This window comes from Camponotus vicinus, unplaced genomic scaffold (genome assembly GCF_025532165.1).
Source record: "Camponotus vicinus isolate PSW18456_S1 unplaced genomic scaffold, iyCamVici1.0 SCAF_8, whole genome shotgun sequence".
Lineage (NCBI taxonomy): Eukaryota > Metazoa > Arthropoda > Insecta > Hymenoptera > Formicidae > Camponotus > Camponotus vicinus.
The window spans coordinates 4,151,496-4,164,653 of record NW_028141980.1 but is presented as its reverse complement, the minus strand read 5'-3'; the positions used below and the strand labels follow the sequence as shown (position 1 = coordinate 4,164,653).

At 46.6% G+C, this 13,158-nt stretch overlaps 1 pseudogene; it reads right to left on the bottom strand.

The window, feature by feature from the left end:
- Nucleotides 1-4,192: 4,192 nt before the first annotated feature.
- Nucleotides 4,193-6,586, bottom strand: LOC145975589 (splicing factor 3B subunit 3 pseudogene; annotated as a pseudogene).
- Between the last annotated feature and the right edge of the window lie 6,572 nt (nt 6,587-13,158).

Here is a 13,158-nt window from a genome sequence, read left to right as displayed (position 1 = left end):
ACGATTCGACACCGCACTGTTGGACACCGCATGATTGGACACCGAACAATTGGACACCGCACGGTTGGACACCGCACGATTGGACACCGCACGATTCGACACGCAAGATTCAACACCGCACGATTCGAAACCGCACGATTGGACACCGCACGGTTGGACACCGCACAATTGGACACCGCACGATTGGACACCGCACGATTCGACACCGCACAAAGAGCATGGAACAGACACACACACACACACGGGGGGGTGCAAGGGGGGCCTTCGGCCCCCCTCCCGCACCCACCCCGCCCCCTCGCTTCGCGTGAAAAGTTGCAAAGTGGAACCTCGCTTCGCGTGGAAAGTTGCACCCTATCGTAGGCACCCCTACCGGCGGGGTGCATACATGTCCAAATGTGCGGTGTCGAATCGTGCGGTGTCGAATCGTGCGGTGTCGAATCGTGCGTGTCGAATCGTGCGGTGTCGAATCGTGCGGTGTCGAATCGTGCGGTGTTGAATCGTGCGTGTCGAATCGTGCGGTGTCCAATCGTGCGGTGTCCAATCGTGCGGTGTCCAATCGTGCGGTGTCCAATCGTGCGGTGTCCAACCGTGCGGTCTCCAACCGTGCGGTGTCCAACCGTGCGGTGTCCAACCGTGCGGTGTCCAATCGTGCAGTGTCCAATCGTGCGGTTTCGAATCGTGCGGTGTCGAATCGTGCGGTGTCGAATCGTGCTGTGTCCAATCGTGCGGTGTCCAATGCTGCCGTGTCCAATCGTGCAATGTACGTGTCCAATCGTGCAGTGTCCAATGCTGCCGTGTCCAACCGTGCAATGTGCGTGTCCAATCGTGCAGTGTCGAATCGTGCGGTGTCCAATCGAGCGGTGTCCAATAAAACGTGTCCAATAATGCGTGTCCAATCGAGCGGTGTCGAATCGTTACGTGTCCAATCGGGATACGCCCGGCCAGGAATATGGCCGTTTTTCGAACCTGATCGTGGTCCGACTGCTGGACCATCACTCCTGGTTTTGGTGGCGGCCGGAGCTCTTCCTTTTCCAATATTTCCTTTTCTTCTCTTCTTCTTCGGACTCCTCAGAGTCGGTCCCGAATAACTCGCGGATTCTCGCTCGCCTGACGAAATAGTTGCTGGGGGTCCCGTGCGCTCGCCTTATATACTAAGCGAGACATAGTCGAGTGGTGGGGTAACGGCTTGCGGGACCCTCGTTGTCGCTCGGTGGCGCGTTCTTTAGGTCCCGTACGTGAACGCGGCGGTGTCCTCTGCAGAATCGTCGCGTAAGTCGACGATCACTGGGGAAATGACTTTCCGAACGGTCATTGGCCCGTGATATCGCGGCGCTAGTTTGGCGTTAAAGCCTTCCGATTTGGACAACGGATTGTCGCGTTTCCATACGCGTTCCCCTATTCGCGGTCGCCAGTCGCGCCTGCGAAAGTCGTAATGCTGTTGTTGCCGTTGGAAGCGGGCGAGATTGATGCGTACTACTTCGAACGCGTCTTCGAGACTTTGGCGGATGGTTTCTGGCGCGATGGTAGCGGCTCGGGACGGCCGTCGATCGTCTGGGTGTAGATGCGAGAGTTCCCTCCCGTGTAACAAAAATGCGGGAGTATATCCGGTAGCCTCCTGCTTGGCCGTGTTAAATGCGAACTGCAGCTGGGAAATGTTCTCATTCCAGTGACGGTGTTTCTTCCCCACATACTGCGCGATGGTTTTGATCGTCCGGTTGGTCCTTTCTACCGGATTGCATTGTAGGGTGTAGGCCGGTGCAGTGCGGTGAGCGGAACCGAAAGCTTGAAGTTCTTTCAACTGACAGGACTTAAGTTGGGTGCCATTGTCTGATACCAGTACGTCCGGACATCCGTGACAATAGATTATCCGGTTTGCGATTTCCTTTGGGACATTGTCTGCGGTAGCTTGGCGTAACGGCGCTAATTCTAACCACTTGGAGAATCGGTCCTGCATCGAGAGTAGCCACGTATGCCCTCGCGTGGAGCATGGTAACGGTCCAATTAAATCTACGGAGACTTGTTGCCACGGGGCGGTTACGTTAATGGCGTGCAATCAAGCCGCCGATAGTTGTTGGAATGCTTTATACGTAGCGCAGCCCGAGCAATTTCGTACGTAACAGGCTATATCATGATACATTCCGGGCCAATAATATAACCGGGTTATCCGCGCGATCAAAATTCCTAAGTGGCCGGCTGTCGAGTCGTCGTGAAAACGGCGCAAGATCTCTAGTCGGTCCGGGGTGGCTACGCACCGCTTCCACTGTTCGTGAGCGGGAGTCTCCTGAAAATCCAGGCTATGCAAGACGTGTTGGTAGAGCTTGCCCTCCTGTAACCGGAAGTCTGAGTAGTCTACTGGGTTCCCCGCACGCCTTTACAAATTCGCTGATACCACGGGCACTTCCTGGCTTCCTGTACGGCGCAACTTTCTGGTTGTCGAGACAGAGCATCGGCTACTTTATTTAAAGCCCCCTTTCGATATCGAATGTTGAAATCGAATTGTTGTGGTTCGAACACCCATCTTCCTAGTCGGTAGGGGACTCAAGTCGCTGTAACCACTTGAGCGATTGGTGATCGGTGACTACCGTAAACCGATAGCCTTCGAGATAATCTCATCCGACGGATAGCCCATACGACGGCGAGATACTAATCGCCGTCGTATGGGCGTACTAATTCGGTAGCGCTGTAATTCTTCTCAGCTGGATTTAAGGTCTGACTTGTGAAGGCGATTACCCACTCCCCTTGTTCTAGATTCAGTGTTAGGACGGCAGCCAAACCATATGCGCTAGCGTCGGTTTGTAGGATAAACAGGCGATCAAAATCGGGACAGACTAAGACCGGAGCCGTTGTGAGTGTCTCTTTTAGTCATTCGAAAGCTTCCTTTTTTTCGCTGGCCCAGATGAATCGGGCATTTTTCTCCGTGAGTCGCGTTAGTGGGGTCGCGATGGTCGAGAAGTTTGGTACAAATCGGCGGTACCACGAGGCCATTCCAAGGAACTGGCGGACTTGGCGGACGGTGGTGGATGTCGGCCAGGTGATGATAGCGTTCACCTTTTCGAGATAAGTACGAATCCCCTCGTCGTCTACAATGTAGCCTAGGTATTTCAAGCGATCTCTACAGATATGACACTTGGCAATATTTAGGCGTAGACAGGTCTTGCGTAATCGATGGAAGACTTCGGTGAGATGCGCCAAGTCTTCAAAGGCTGACGATGATGATATCGTCCAGGTATACTAAAACATGGGGCTCTAGTTCTGGGCCTATAACGTTATCGAGAAGCCGCTGGAAGATAGCTGGGGCGGAGTGAAGGCCGAATGGCATTACGCGAAACTGTAGAAGGCCTCGGCTAGATATCGTAAACACAGTAGCGGATTGGCTAGCTGATTCGAGAGGCACTTGCCAGTACCCATCCTTGAGATCGAGAAAGATATTTGGCCCCTATTAACTTATCCAGTGTCGCTGTGATATGCGGAAAAGGATAAGCGTCTTTCTCCGAGGCCTGGTTCAACTTTCGAAAGTCGATACAGAAACGATAAGCCCCGTCTCTTTTCTTTACAAGGACCACGAGAGAGTTCCACGCGCTGTTGGAAGGTTCTATAATCCCGGCTTCCAACATTTTGTCCACCTCAGCATTAATTATGGCCTGCATTGCCGGATTCCTAGGTCGGTACCTTTGTTTGATTGGTGGCCCGGGCTTTAAGCGAATTGTATGCGTGATACGGTCAGTGAGGCCGCGGACGGACTCAAATTTTAAGAGTTCCTCTCGGAATTGACGGAAATCGGTCTTCTGCCTTGGATCGAAGGGTGATTCCCGTCGATATGTCTCCGGTAATAGTAGCTACTCGGTTCGTGCGAGGCACGAGTATATCTTTGGCGCGAGGTGGGACTAGTACGGTAATCCCCAACTTGGTCCACAGGTCGATACCGATGAGCATGGTACTTCTTAACGTAGGTAGAACTTCAAACCGATGATTAACCCTGATTCCTCCAACTCTAATCGTGAGATCGGAGATTGCTCTCACCGTGGTCTCAGTGCTGTTTGCCAAAATTATTGGCTCTTTCGTGGTTTGCGACGGTCGTCCCGCTTCCATTCTTTCTGCGGTTTCAGCATTAATGAACGACACTTCGGATCCGGAATCGATTAGCGCCCATATAGCGAGGCCATGAGTGTGTACCTGGATATGCGGCCGTGAGGTGTATTTTATTCGGAAGCGGGTCGGGGATTGGCCGCCTTGTCGTCGATCCGCACGTCGTTTCCCGACGGTGGGTGGTAATCCCTGGTCAAACTACCGTCTTTCCCGCACTGAGAGCAAAATTTTTGAGGCGGGCGTTTACGAATATGTCCTCGCTCTTTTAGTCGAGACTCGAGCATTGGGGCTCTTTTAGTCGAGACCACGGCATTGGGTATGTGCTTGTTCTCGCATTTGCGCAATAACTTCTTTTTACCCATGTCGTAAAGCCGTAGCATTCTACCTACGCCGACCAGTACTCGGCCCTGATACGGACAAATGGCCAATGGTACCTCGTCCAACGGAGATTTGTGCAACAATTCGATACTAGTACACTCCGTATTTACTTTGTATGTATAAAGGAAACCGCCGTTGCTAACTCTGGGATTTAATTGAAACTCCTTTGCGACTCCAACGATGAGGAACAGTTGATCTCCTTGATTGGCAAACTTCACGAGACAGAGACATAATGCAGCTAGATTTTGCTCGAAACGATGCACCTCGAATGTTTGGCCAGTAGTCGGTGCCATTATTCTCAGCATCGAGGCCCAAAGGCCTGGTCCCGCACGCGGGGCACCGAAAACCGCCTCGTTAGGCTCCTCCGATAGGAACGCTTCTGCCAATTCGCGGGCGACAGCAGCCTCCTCAGCGCCGGCTGCTTCCTGCATTTCCTCCGCCATTTGTAATCTTCTCTGTTGCTTCGTCTCTTCCGTGTAAGCGTTGTGTTCGGTCTCGATGACCACTAGGTGCGCAGAATCGGTGTGAATCGCGAACTTCCGCGGCGTATACTCCAACGGAAAGCTCACTTGATTGAATACGGCGCCGAGTTTTTCGAGTGCCAGGATCCTCAAGGTATTGGTCGATATGGCGACGATACCTTCCGGACACTGTTCAGAACTGAAGCCAGATGCAAATTCTAGACTCTCGTACGATAGAGGCGTAAGATGAAAGCGGTTCTGATGATAGTAACTCAGCCACGATCGACTGCTCATCGCCAGTACGGCTTGATTACCCTGCATACGTATTCTGAAAAGCTTGACGGGACGGGAACCCAAGTAACGTGTTCTCGTATCCGCGAGATCGCCAGAAATCGGATCTAATACTGTTCTGAGTAATACGCCGTTTTGCAAACCTATGTTTAAATACAAACTGGATTGTTGTGGCGCTGAATCCTCGGAATTGTCGGCCTCCTTTGCACCCATTTCCACGATACATAGACTCTCCGCAGCAGCCGGTAACGCTTGCATACTCCTCGGTGCTAAGCAGTCCGAGGGATCCAATGATATTATCCTCACTGTATTATCCTGTAGGCCAACGGCAAGAAACCACGAGCGTTGTTCGCCCACAGCAACATTTCCGAGGGCCATGCACATTACTTCTGATGGCATCTTCTTTCTTTCCGTATATTCATTCAATTGTCCAGTGGGATCCATTTCAAAGTAGACGAGTTCCCCTCCAGTGAGAGCGATCACAACAATTAATCAAATAATGTATAAATGTACACATACGCAAAGTCGCAGACCTATTTGTTATGATAGAAACTGTGTTAAATTTTTGGCAAGTTGTTGACAATATTTAAATAAATTTCTGGTAAACGTTCAGTATCCGTTTGCAAATTGAGACCATTTTTTTGCCTCTTGATATATAGCATTTCGGAGATCAATCTTTTACTCAAATATGGTTCTCGATCCAAAACCTGAACGCCATCCCAATCAAAAGTATGATCAAAACCAACCCTGTGATTCGTGATGACTGATTGAGAATTAGTGTTATGTCTAATGTGGCTGCGATGTTCGTTGATTCTGGTATGCAGTTGTCTGCAAGTTTGTCCAACGTAGGACGCATCGCAATCCATGCAGTTCAATTTGTATATGACGTTCAAAGAATTGGAAGTAGGAAGAGGATCCTTATGAGCCCTGATGAAGTTTTTCATTTTATTGATACTGTAATATGAGAGTCGAACATCCAAATCCTTAACGATATGTTTAAAACGCCCGGAGATTGAAGGAACGTATGGTATCTCGTAATTTTCATGTAATTCTTAGTACTTTTTTCTTTCTATGTTCATATTAGTCATATTATTTATTTAACTTATTTATAACTTATTTATTTATTTCTTTGACTTTATGTTCAGTTTATATTTAGATCATTTTTAATAAATTAACATTCCAATCTCATAATTTCATGTTTAATTTAGTACTTTTTCTTTCTTTGTTCATATTAATTACATTATTTATTTAACTTATTTTACTTTTGTCCTTTGTTTTTACGTAGGCATCGTCAAGATAATGAGATACCGAGACATTTATTATCGCTTTAAACAGCAACCTTTGTAACAGACTCCGATATAAAACACATTGTTATTATATTATCTTATATTATTATTATTATTATTATTATTATTATTATTATTATTATTATTATTATATTTATTATTATTATTATTAAAGCTACATATACATTCGATATATTAAAACAGTAAAAATACATATTTAAAAATTCAGTTTTCAAATTTAACACTTTAATTTTTTATGTAAAACTTTATTTCAAAATCCGCATTTACTTTTATGATTTATAAATTTTTATTATCGATTTATACGTTAAAAGTATGCAGTAAAAAATTTTCTTTCTTCTTAAAATAAAATTACACAATTGTTCCATAAGAAATACATTCTTATGGAACAATTGTGTAATTTTATTTTAAGAAGGAAGAAAATTTTGATGCATAGTTTTAACGTATAGATGGTAATTATTTAGCTTAGAGGAGCCACCTCGGATAACCTTGACCTTGACATATGTTGTCAAGGTCACTGTCCTGAGTAACATTCAAAAGGTTTTAGCCGTCGCTCGTTGTTTATTAAAAAGTTATTAACAAAAGAATTTCACAATTTTAATGCTTTTTATCTCTGAAAATATTGATTTGAGAAAAAAAATTTTAAGCAAAAAATAAAGCCGCTGAAAAACTCTACAAAAAAGGTTATATGCATTTTTTTCATAAACCTACTATTTTAGCTGTTATATAAAAAAATAATTATTTTAAATCATCACTTGGAGGATCACTTTAATCATTATTTAGCGGAATTTATTTTCAAAAAGACATTCGATGATGAAAACCGATTAGATGCTTTCTTTCGAATAATGGCTGCTATGTATCCTATCAATGAAAATATAAATGAATTATAAATTACAATAAATAAACATTTATGCTACTTCCTAAAATTATTATTCTTTATTTTAAATACATAATACATTTAATACAATTAAAAAATATCACAAATGTATGTGTACACACACACACACACACACACGCGCGCGCGCGCGCGGGGGGTGCAAGGGAGGCCTTCGGCCCCCCCTCCCGCAACCGCCCCGGCGGTAGGGGACGCATTGCGAAGAGTTGAATCACAATGGATATATGCTGTAAGTTGTAAAGCGAGGTCCACCTTGCCTACCGGCGGAGTGGTTGCGGGAGGGGGGGCCGAAGGCCCCCCTTGCACCCCCGCGCGCGCGCGCGCGTGTGTGTGTGTGTACACATACATTTGTGATAATTTTTAATTCTATTAAATTGTATTAAATTCTATATAAATTTAAATTGTATTAAATGTATTTAAAATTATTATTTTTTTATATAACAGCTAAAATAGTAGGTTTATGGAAAAAATGCATATAACCTTTTTTGTAGAGTTTTTCAGCGGCTTTATTTTTTGCTTAAAAATTTTTTTTCTCAAATTAATATTTTCGGAGATAAAAAGCATTAAAATTGTGAAATTCTTTTGTTAATAACTTTTAAATAAACAATAAGCGCCGGCTAAAACCTTTTGAATGTTACTCAGGACAGTGACCTTGACAACATATGTCAAGATCAAGGTTATCCGAGATGGCTCCCCTAAGCTAAATAATTACCGTATAAATCAATAATAAAAATTTATCATAAAAATAAATGCGGATTTTGAAATAGTTTTACGTAAAAAGTTAAAGTGTTAAATTTGAAAACTGAATTTTTAAATATGTATTTCTACTGCTTTAATATATCGAATATGTATACGTAGCTTTAATAATAATAATAATAAATATAATAATATATATATTTAATAATAATAATAATAATAAATACGTAACTTTAATAATAATGATAATAAATCTATACCACATAATTTGATTCACAGCTTTTAACTTGCTAAAATTGTACACATTATATTTGAGCCTTCGATACGGTCGATCCAAATAACTGAAATACATTTTTATAGAATAATTGCGTATTTTTATTTTAATAAAAAATTATCAAAAATAACTGAATGAAATAAAGTTAATAGTGGATTTCCACACCACCTTTGAGGTCCCACTAATGGCGCGTTAGGTTTTTTTAAAGTGGACCTTCGCCTGGAGCCATATTATACCACATTTTTGCGATTATAATACATCTGTATTATAATACATTTTTTGGTATGTAAGACTCAAACAGTTATATTAAAGTCATATTGCGTAAAAGCACACGCCAATGAAAGAATTACATCAACGTGTGATCGTGCGTAATATGTCAATAATTTAACTTATTTTTACTTCAGCATGTGTTCGAAGTGGCCCCCCTTCCATCCTCACACAAATTACAGCTCTCTTCAAGATTGCGCTACATACCCGGCGTAAGATTTGTGGACTTATTATACGGCAAGCTCATACAATTCTATCCTTCAAATCTTCAACGCTAGCAGGTCGCGTTGCGTATACTTGCTGTTTAAGATGACCCCACAGAAAAGTCTAAAGGTGTAAGGTCTGGTGAACGCGGCGGCCATTCGTGGGGACCGCCAAGACCAATCCAATGGCTACCGAATTTCTTATTTAACAATGTTCTTGTCAATTTGGCGGTGTATGCAGGATGGCCGTCCTGCTGGAACCACACGTTGACACGTAATTCCAATGGCACTTCATCCAACAAATCGACAAGCTCATTTCGAAGAAATTTTCGGTACCCTTTGCCATTAATCTTGCCATCAATAAAATGTGGCCCAATGATGTGGTCTCCAAGAATACCAGCCCAAACGTTCACCGACCACCTGACTTGACTATGCGCTTGCTGCATCCAGTGAGGATTCTCAGTGGCCCAATAATGCAAGTTATGACGGTTGACATTGCCATTATTGTGAAAAATACATTCGTCTGAGAATAGAATGTATTTAATAAAATAAAAATTTTCTTCACTTACATTAAGGAGCCACTGACAATAGCTCAATCTGCGAGCTTCATCATTAATATGCAGCTCTTGAGTCAAGGTAACTTTGTAGGGATGAAAGTGAGCCGATTTTAAAGCCTTACATACCGTTGTCTGGCTAACTTCTTGATCTCGCGCGACGACCCGCGTACTTGTATTTGGATCGTTATTAAAAAATTGTATTATTTGTGCATTGTTTATGCGCGATGTTCGTCCTGTACAAAGAAAAGCAATGGAAGTAATGATAAAAGGATACAATATTTAAAATTGTATTATCTTAAAATCTTATAAATAAATATGTACCTGGACGCTTAACAGGTCTAAATTGCCCATATCTTCGCAGTCTCCATTCCAGCCTTATAAAAAATTAATAGTAAGGCTGTTTTCGTCTAGGATACTTTTCTGCGTACATTTTTGCAGCTTTTCGCGGTCGTCGGTCGCACTTCTCATAAATAGATATCATATCGTACATTTCACTATTTGTAAAATTATGCGCCATGCTGAAATGCTTCTTGCTGTATCTCGTATCACACGAAATATGTTAAAAACAAATGATAAAGAACTAGCTAAGATTGTTAGGATGCAGAAATAATTAACGAAAAAGATCGACATATTTGTGCAACCAATGATCGCGCGAAGCTGCAAAAGTGACTGCGATAGACAGTTTAGATCTATTAAGCCTGCAGTTACATATTTATTTATGAAATTTTTTGATAATATTGTAACGCGGTTGCCTTTCTCGACGCTCCGGATCGGCTCGTCGGTTAGTCAGGATTCGAGAGAAGGGGAGAATCAAGCTTGTGCGAACAATGCGGGAAACACTCTACTATTATGAATATTTACAATATGTGCAAGTGGTATGTTTGTGTGCGTGGTGTGTGTGTGTTGGTGCGGTGGAGCGTGTTCGTATCGTAGTGTGTCTGGAATTCTAGTCGCGATTAAATCTAGGCGGTGAGCTATGTACAAGGCAGCATGTAAGCGTGCGCGGACAATTAAAGCTAGGCGGGAAGCTATGTACAAGGCAGAATGCAAACGTGGGCGGAATATCGCAACGGGCGGTGGCGCAACTTAAACTACTGTACAAAGCGGAAGAGCTGAGTGTCACGTCAGCCCTGGAATCCGGAGACACCCGGTCGAATCGAGAGACACCTCGATAGCGGATCCGAGAAACACCTCGGTCAGGAATCCGGAGACACCCGGTCGAATCGAGAGACACCTCGATATCGGATCCGAGAAACACCTCGGTCAGGAATCCGGAGACACCCGGCTGGATCGAGAGACACCTCGATAGCGGATCCGAGAAACACCTCGGTCAGAAATCCGGAGACACCCGGCTGGATCGAGAGACATCTCGATAGCGGATCCGAGAAACACCTCGGTCAGGAGCCGGAGACACCCGGCTGGATCGAGAGACACCTCGATAGCGGATCCAAGAAATACCTCGATCAGGAAGCTGGAGACACCCGGCTGGATCGAGAGACACCTCGATAACGGATCCGAGAAACACCTCGGTCAGGAAGCCGGAGACACCCGACTGAATCGAGAGACACCTCGATAGCGGATTCGAGAAACACCTCGGTCAGGAAGCCGGAGACACCCGGCTGAATCGAGAGACACCTCGAGTTAATGATCTGGTCGGAGCGTTCGCTAGGATCGCAGGACGGGATCTGGTCTCGATGAGCCGGCTCGGCCGGCTGCATTCCGATGTTCCTCTTCCAGGTGGGCCGCTCGATTAAGGCGAATGCATAAGACCGAGACAGCAAACGAGTGTATGCGTGCAAGCGAGACAGCGAGCGAGTGTATGCGTGCAAGCGAGACAGCGAGCGAGTGTATGCGTGCAAGCGAGACAGCGAGCGAGTGCGCGCGTGCAAGCGAGACAGCGAGCGTCGAACGGACGAGTGAGCGAGAAAACAAGCGTATGAATGAGATAGTAAGCGTACGAGTATGCGAGCGAGTGAAAAAGCGGTGAGGAGTGAGAGAAAAGGCGACAAGCAGTAGAAATAAGTACAGATAATTTATTTGCCGTAGTAACGGTGCCTTACTGCATCGTTACTTTGCCCCCTTTTTTTGGTGGCGGAGCGGTGATGGCGGATCCGGTGGTCGTGGGTCGGGGCCGGAAGCGGCTCGATCGAAGCTGACCGTTCGGCCCGAAACGCAGGATCCATTTTCCTTCCGGGGTCCAGCTGCGGAATCGTCGTACGATGTGGGCCGCGTGGTACGGGACGGTGAGGATCGTGCCGGGGGCCACCTGTATTTTTATTGGCGGCCTGGTCGGTCCGGCGTTCCCACGGTCTCTTCCCGGGGGCGGTGTGGGGGCCGTAGCGCTCTTTGATGGCGGTGCGGTGGCAGCGGCGCATGAGGGTGCCGATGTAGATGGCCTCGGAAGAGGTTTGGCCGTGGCCGAAGATCGCCTAGTAGGCACGGGGTGTCGGCGTCGTGCGGCCGGAGGTGGTGGCGGCGGCGTGGTCAACCAAATGGCCTTGCGACGGTTGGTCGCATCGGACCTCTGGATAGAGGTGCCCACCCGTGGCGGTCGTTGCTTCGTTCTTTCGGGACGGCTCGTTGACATCGTCGGCAGCGGTGGCGGCGGATTTGGCGGCGGTGAGGTCTTTGTGCCATCGAGAAGTAGCTCGTCGTCGCTGGAGAACTCGCCGAATAGTTCGCGTAGCTCTTCTCTACGTGACATGTTCTCGTTATCAGAGCAGATTCGAGAATACTGTATAATCGCACGGAGCGCGCGTATTTATATTTGTGCCGGTATGCCTGGAATGCGGCGCGGATTGTTTTTGCGCGGATTCCATTCAGTTTTGCGGCGCACGTGGTACGTGTTTTTCGGCGTGCGGTTTTAAGTCTCGCACGTGGATATGACGGTGCCAGCGCCCTCGGGCGTCGCGCAAGTCTACAATCACCGGTGATACAATTTTGCCGACCTCCAGGGGCCCGGTGAATTTCGGCGCTAATTTGGCGTTAAACGCCTTTGATTTATCGGAAAGCGCGTGATCTCTCTTCCAAACCTTTTCCCCGATTTTCGGACGCCAGTCACGCCTTCGCAGGTTATAATGTTTCTCCTGCTGATGGAAGGCGCGCGCCAAGTGGATCCGTACTAATACGTACGCGTCCTGGAGACGGTGGTGAGCGGTATCTGGGGCCGCCTGGTTTGCGCGCGGCCGTCGGTCTTCAGGATGCGGTCGTGTCAGCTCTCGGCCGTGATTCAAGAAGGCCGGCGAGTATCCGATGGCTTCGTGTCGTGCGGTGTTGAAGGCATATTGCAGCACCGCAAGATGTTCGTCCCAGGTCTTGTGGTTCTTCCCGACGTACTGTGCAAGCATGGTCTTCACCGTTCGATTGGTCCGCTCGATGGGATTGCATTGCGGCGTATACGGGGGGGTCGTACGGTGCTGTATGCCGAAATTTTCCAGGCACCGCTGGAGCTGACTCGATTTCAGCTGCGTCCCGTTGTCGGATATCAAGTATTCAGGGCACCCGTGGCGATAGGCAATCCGCTCGGTGAAGGCCTTGGTGACGTTTGCGGCGGTAGCCTTCCTAAGTGGTACCACTTCATAAATCGGTCCTGCATCGTTAACAGCCAAGTATGGCCACGGTTTGAGCGTGGTAAGGGCCCTACCAGGTCGATTGAGACCTGCTGCCAAGGCATGGTCACCGGTCTAGCGTGAAGATTGCCGGCCGGTCGCTGTTGCAGTGGCTTATGTGCCAGGCAATTCTCGCAT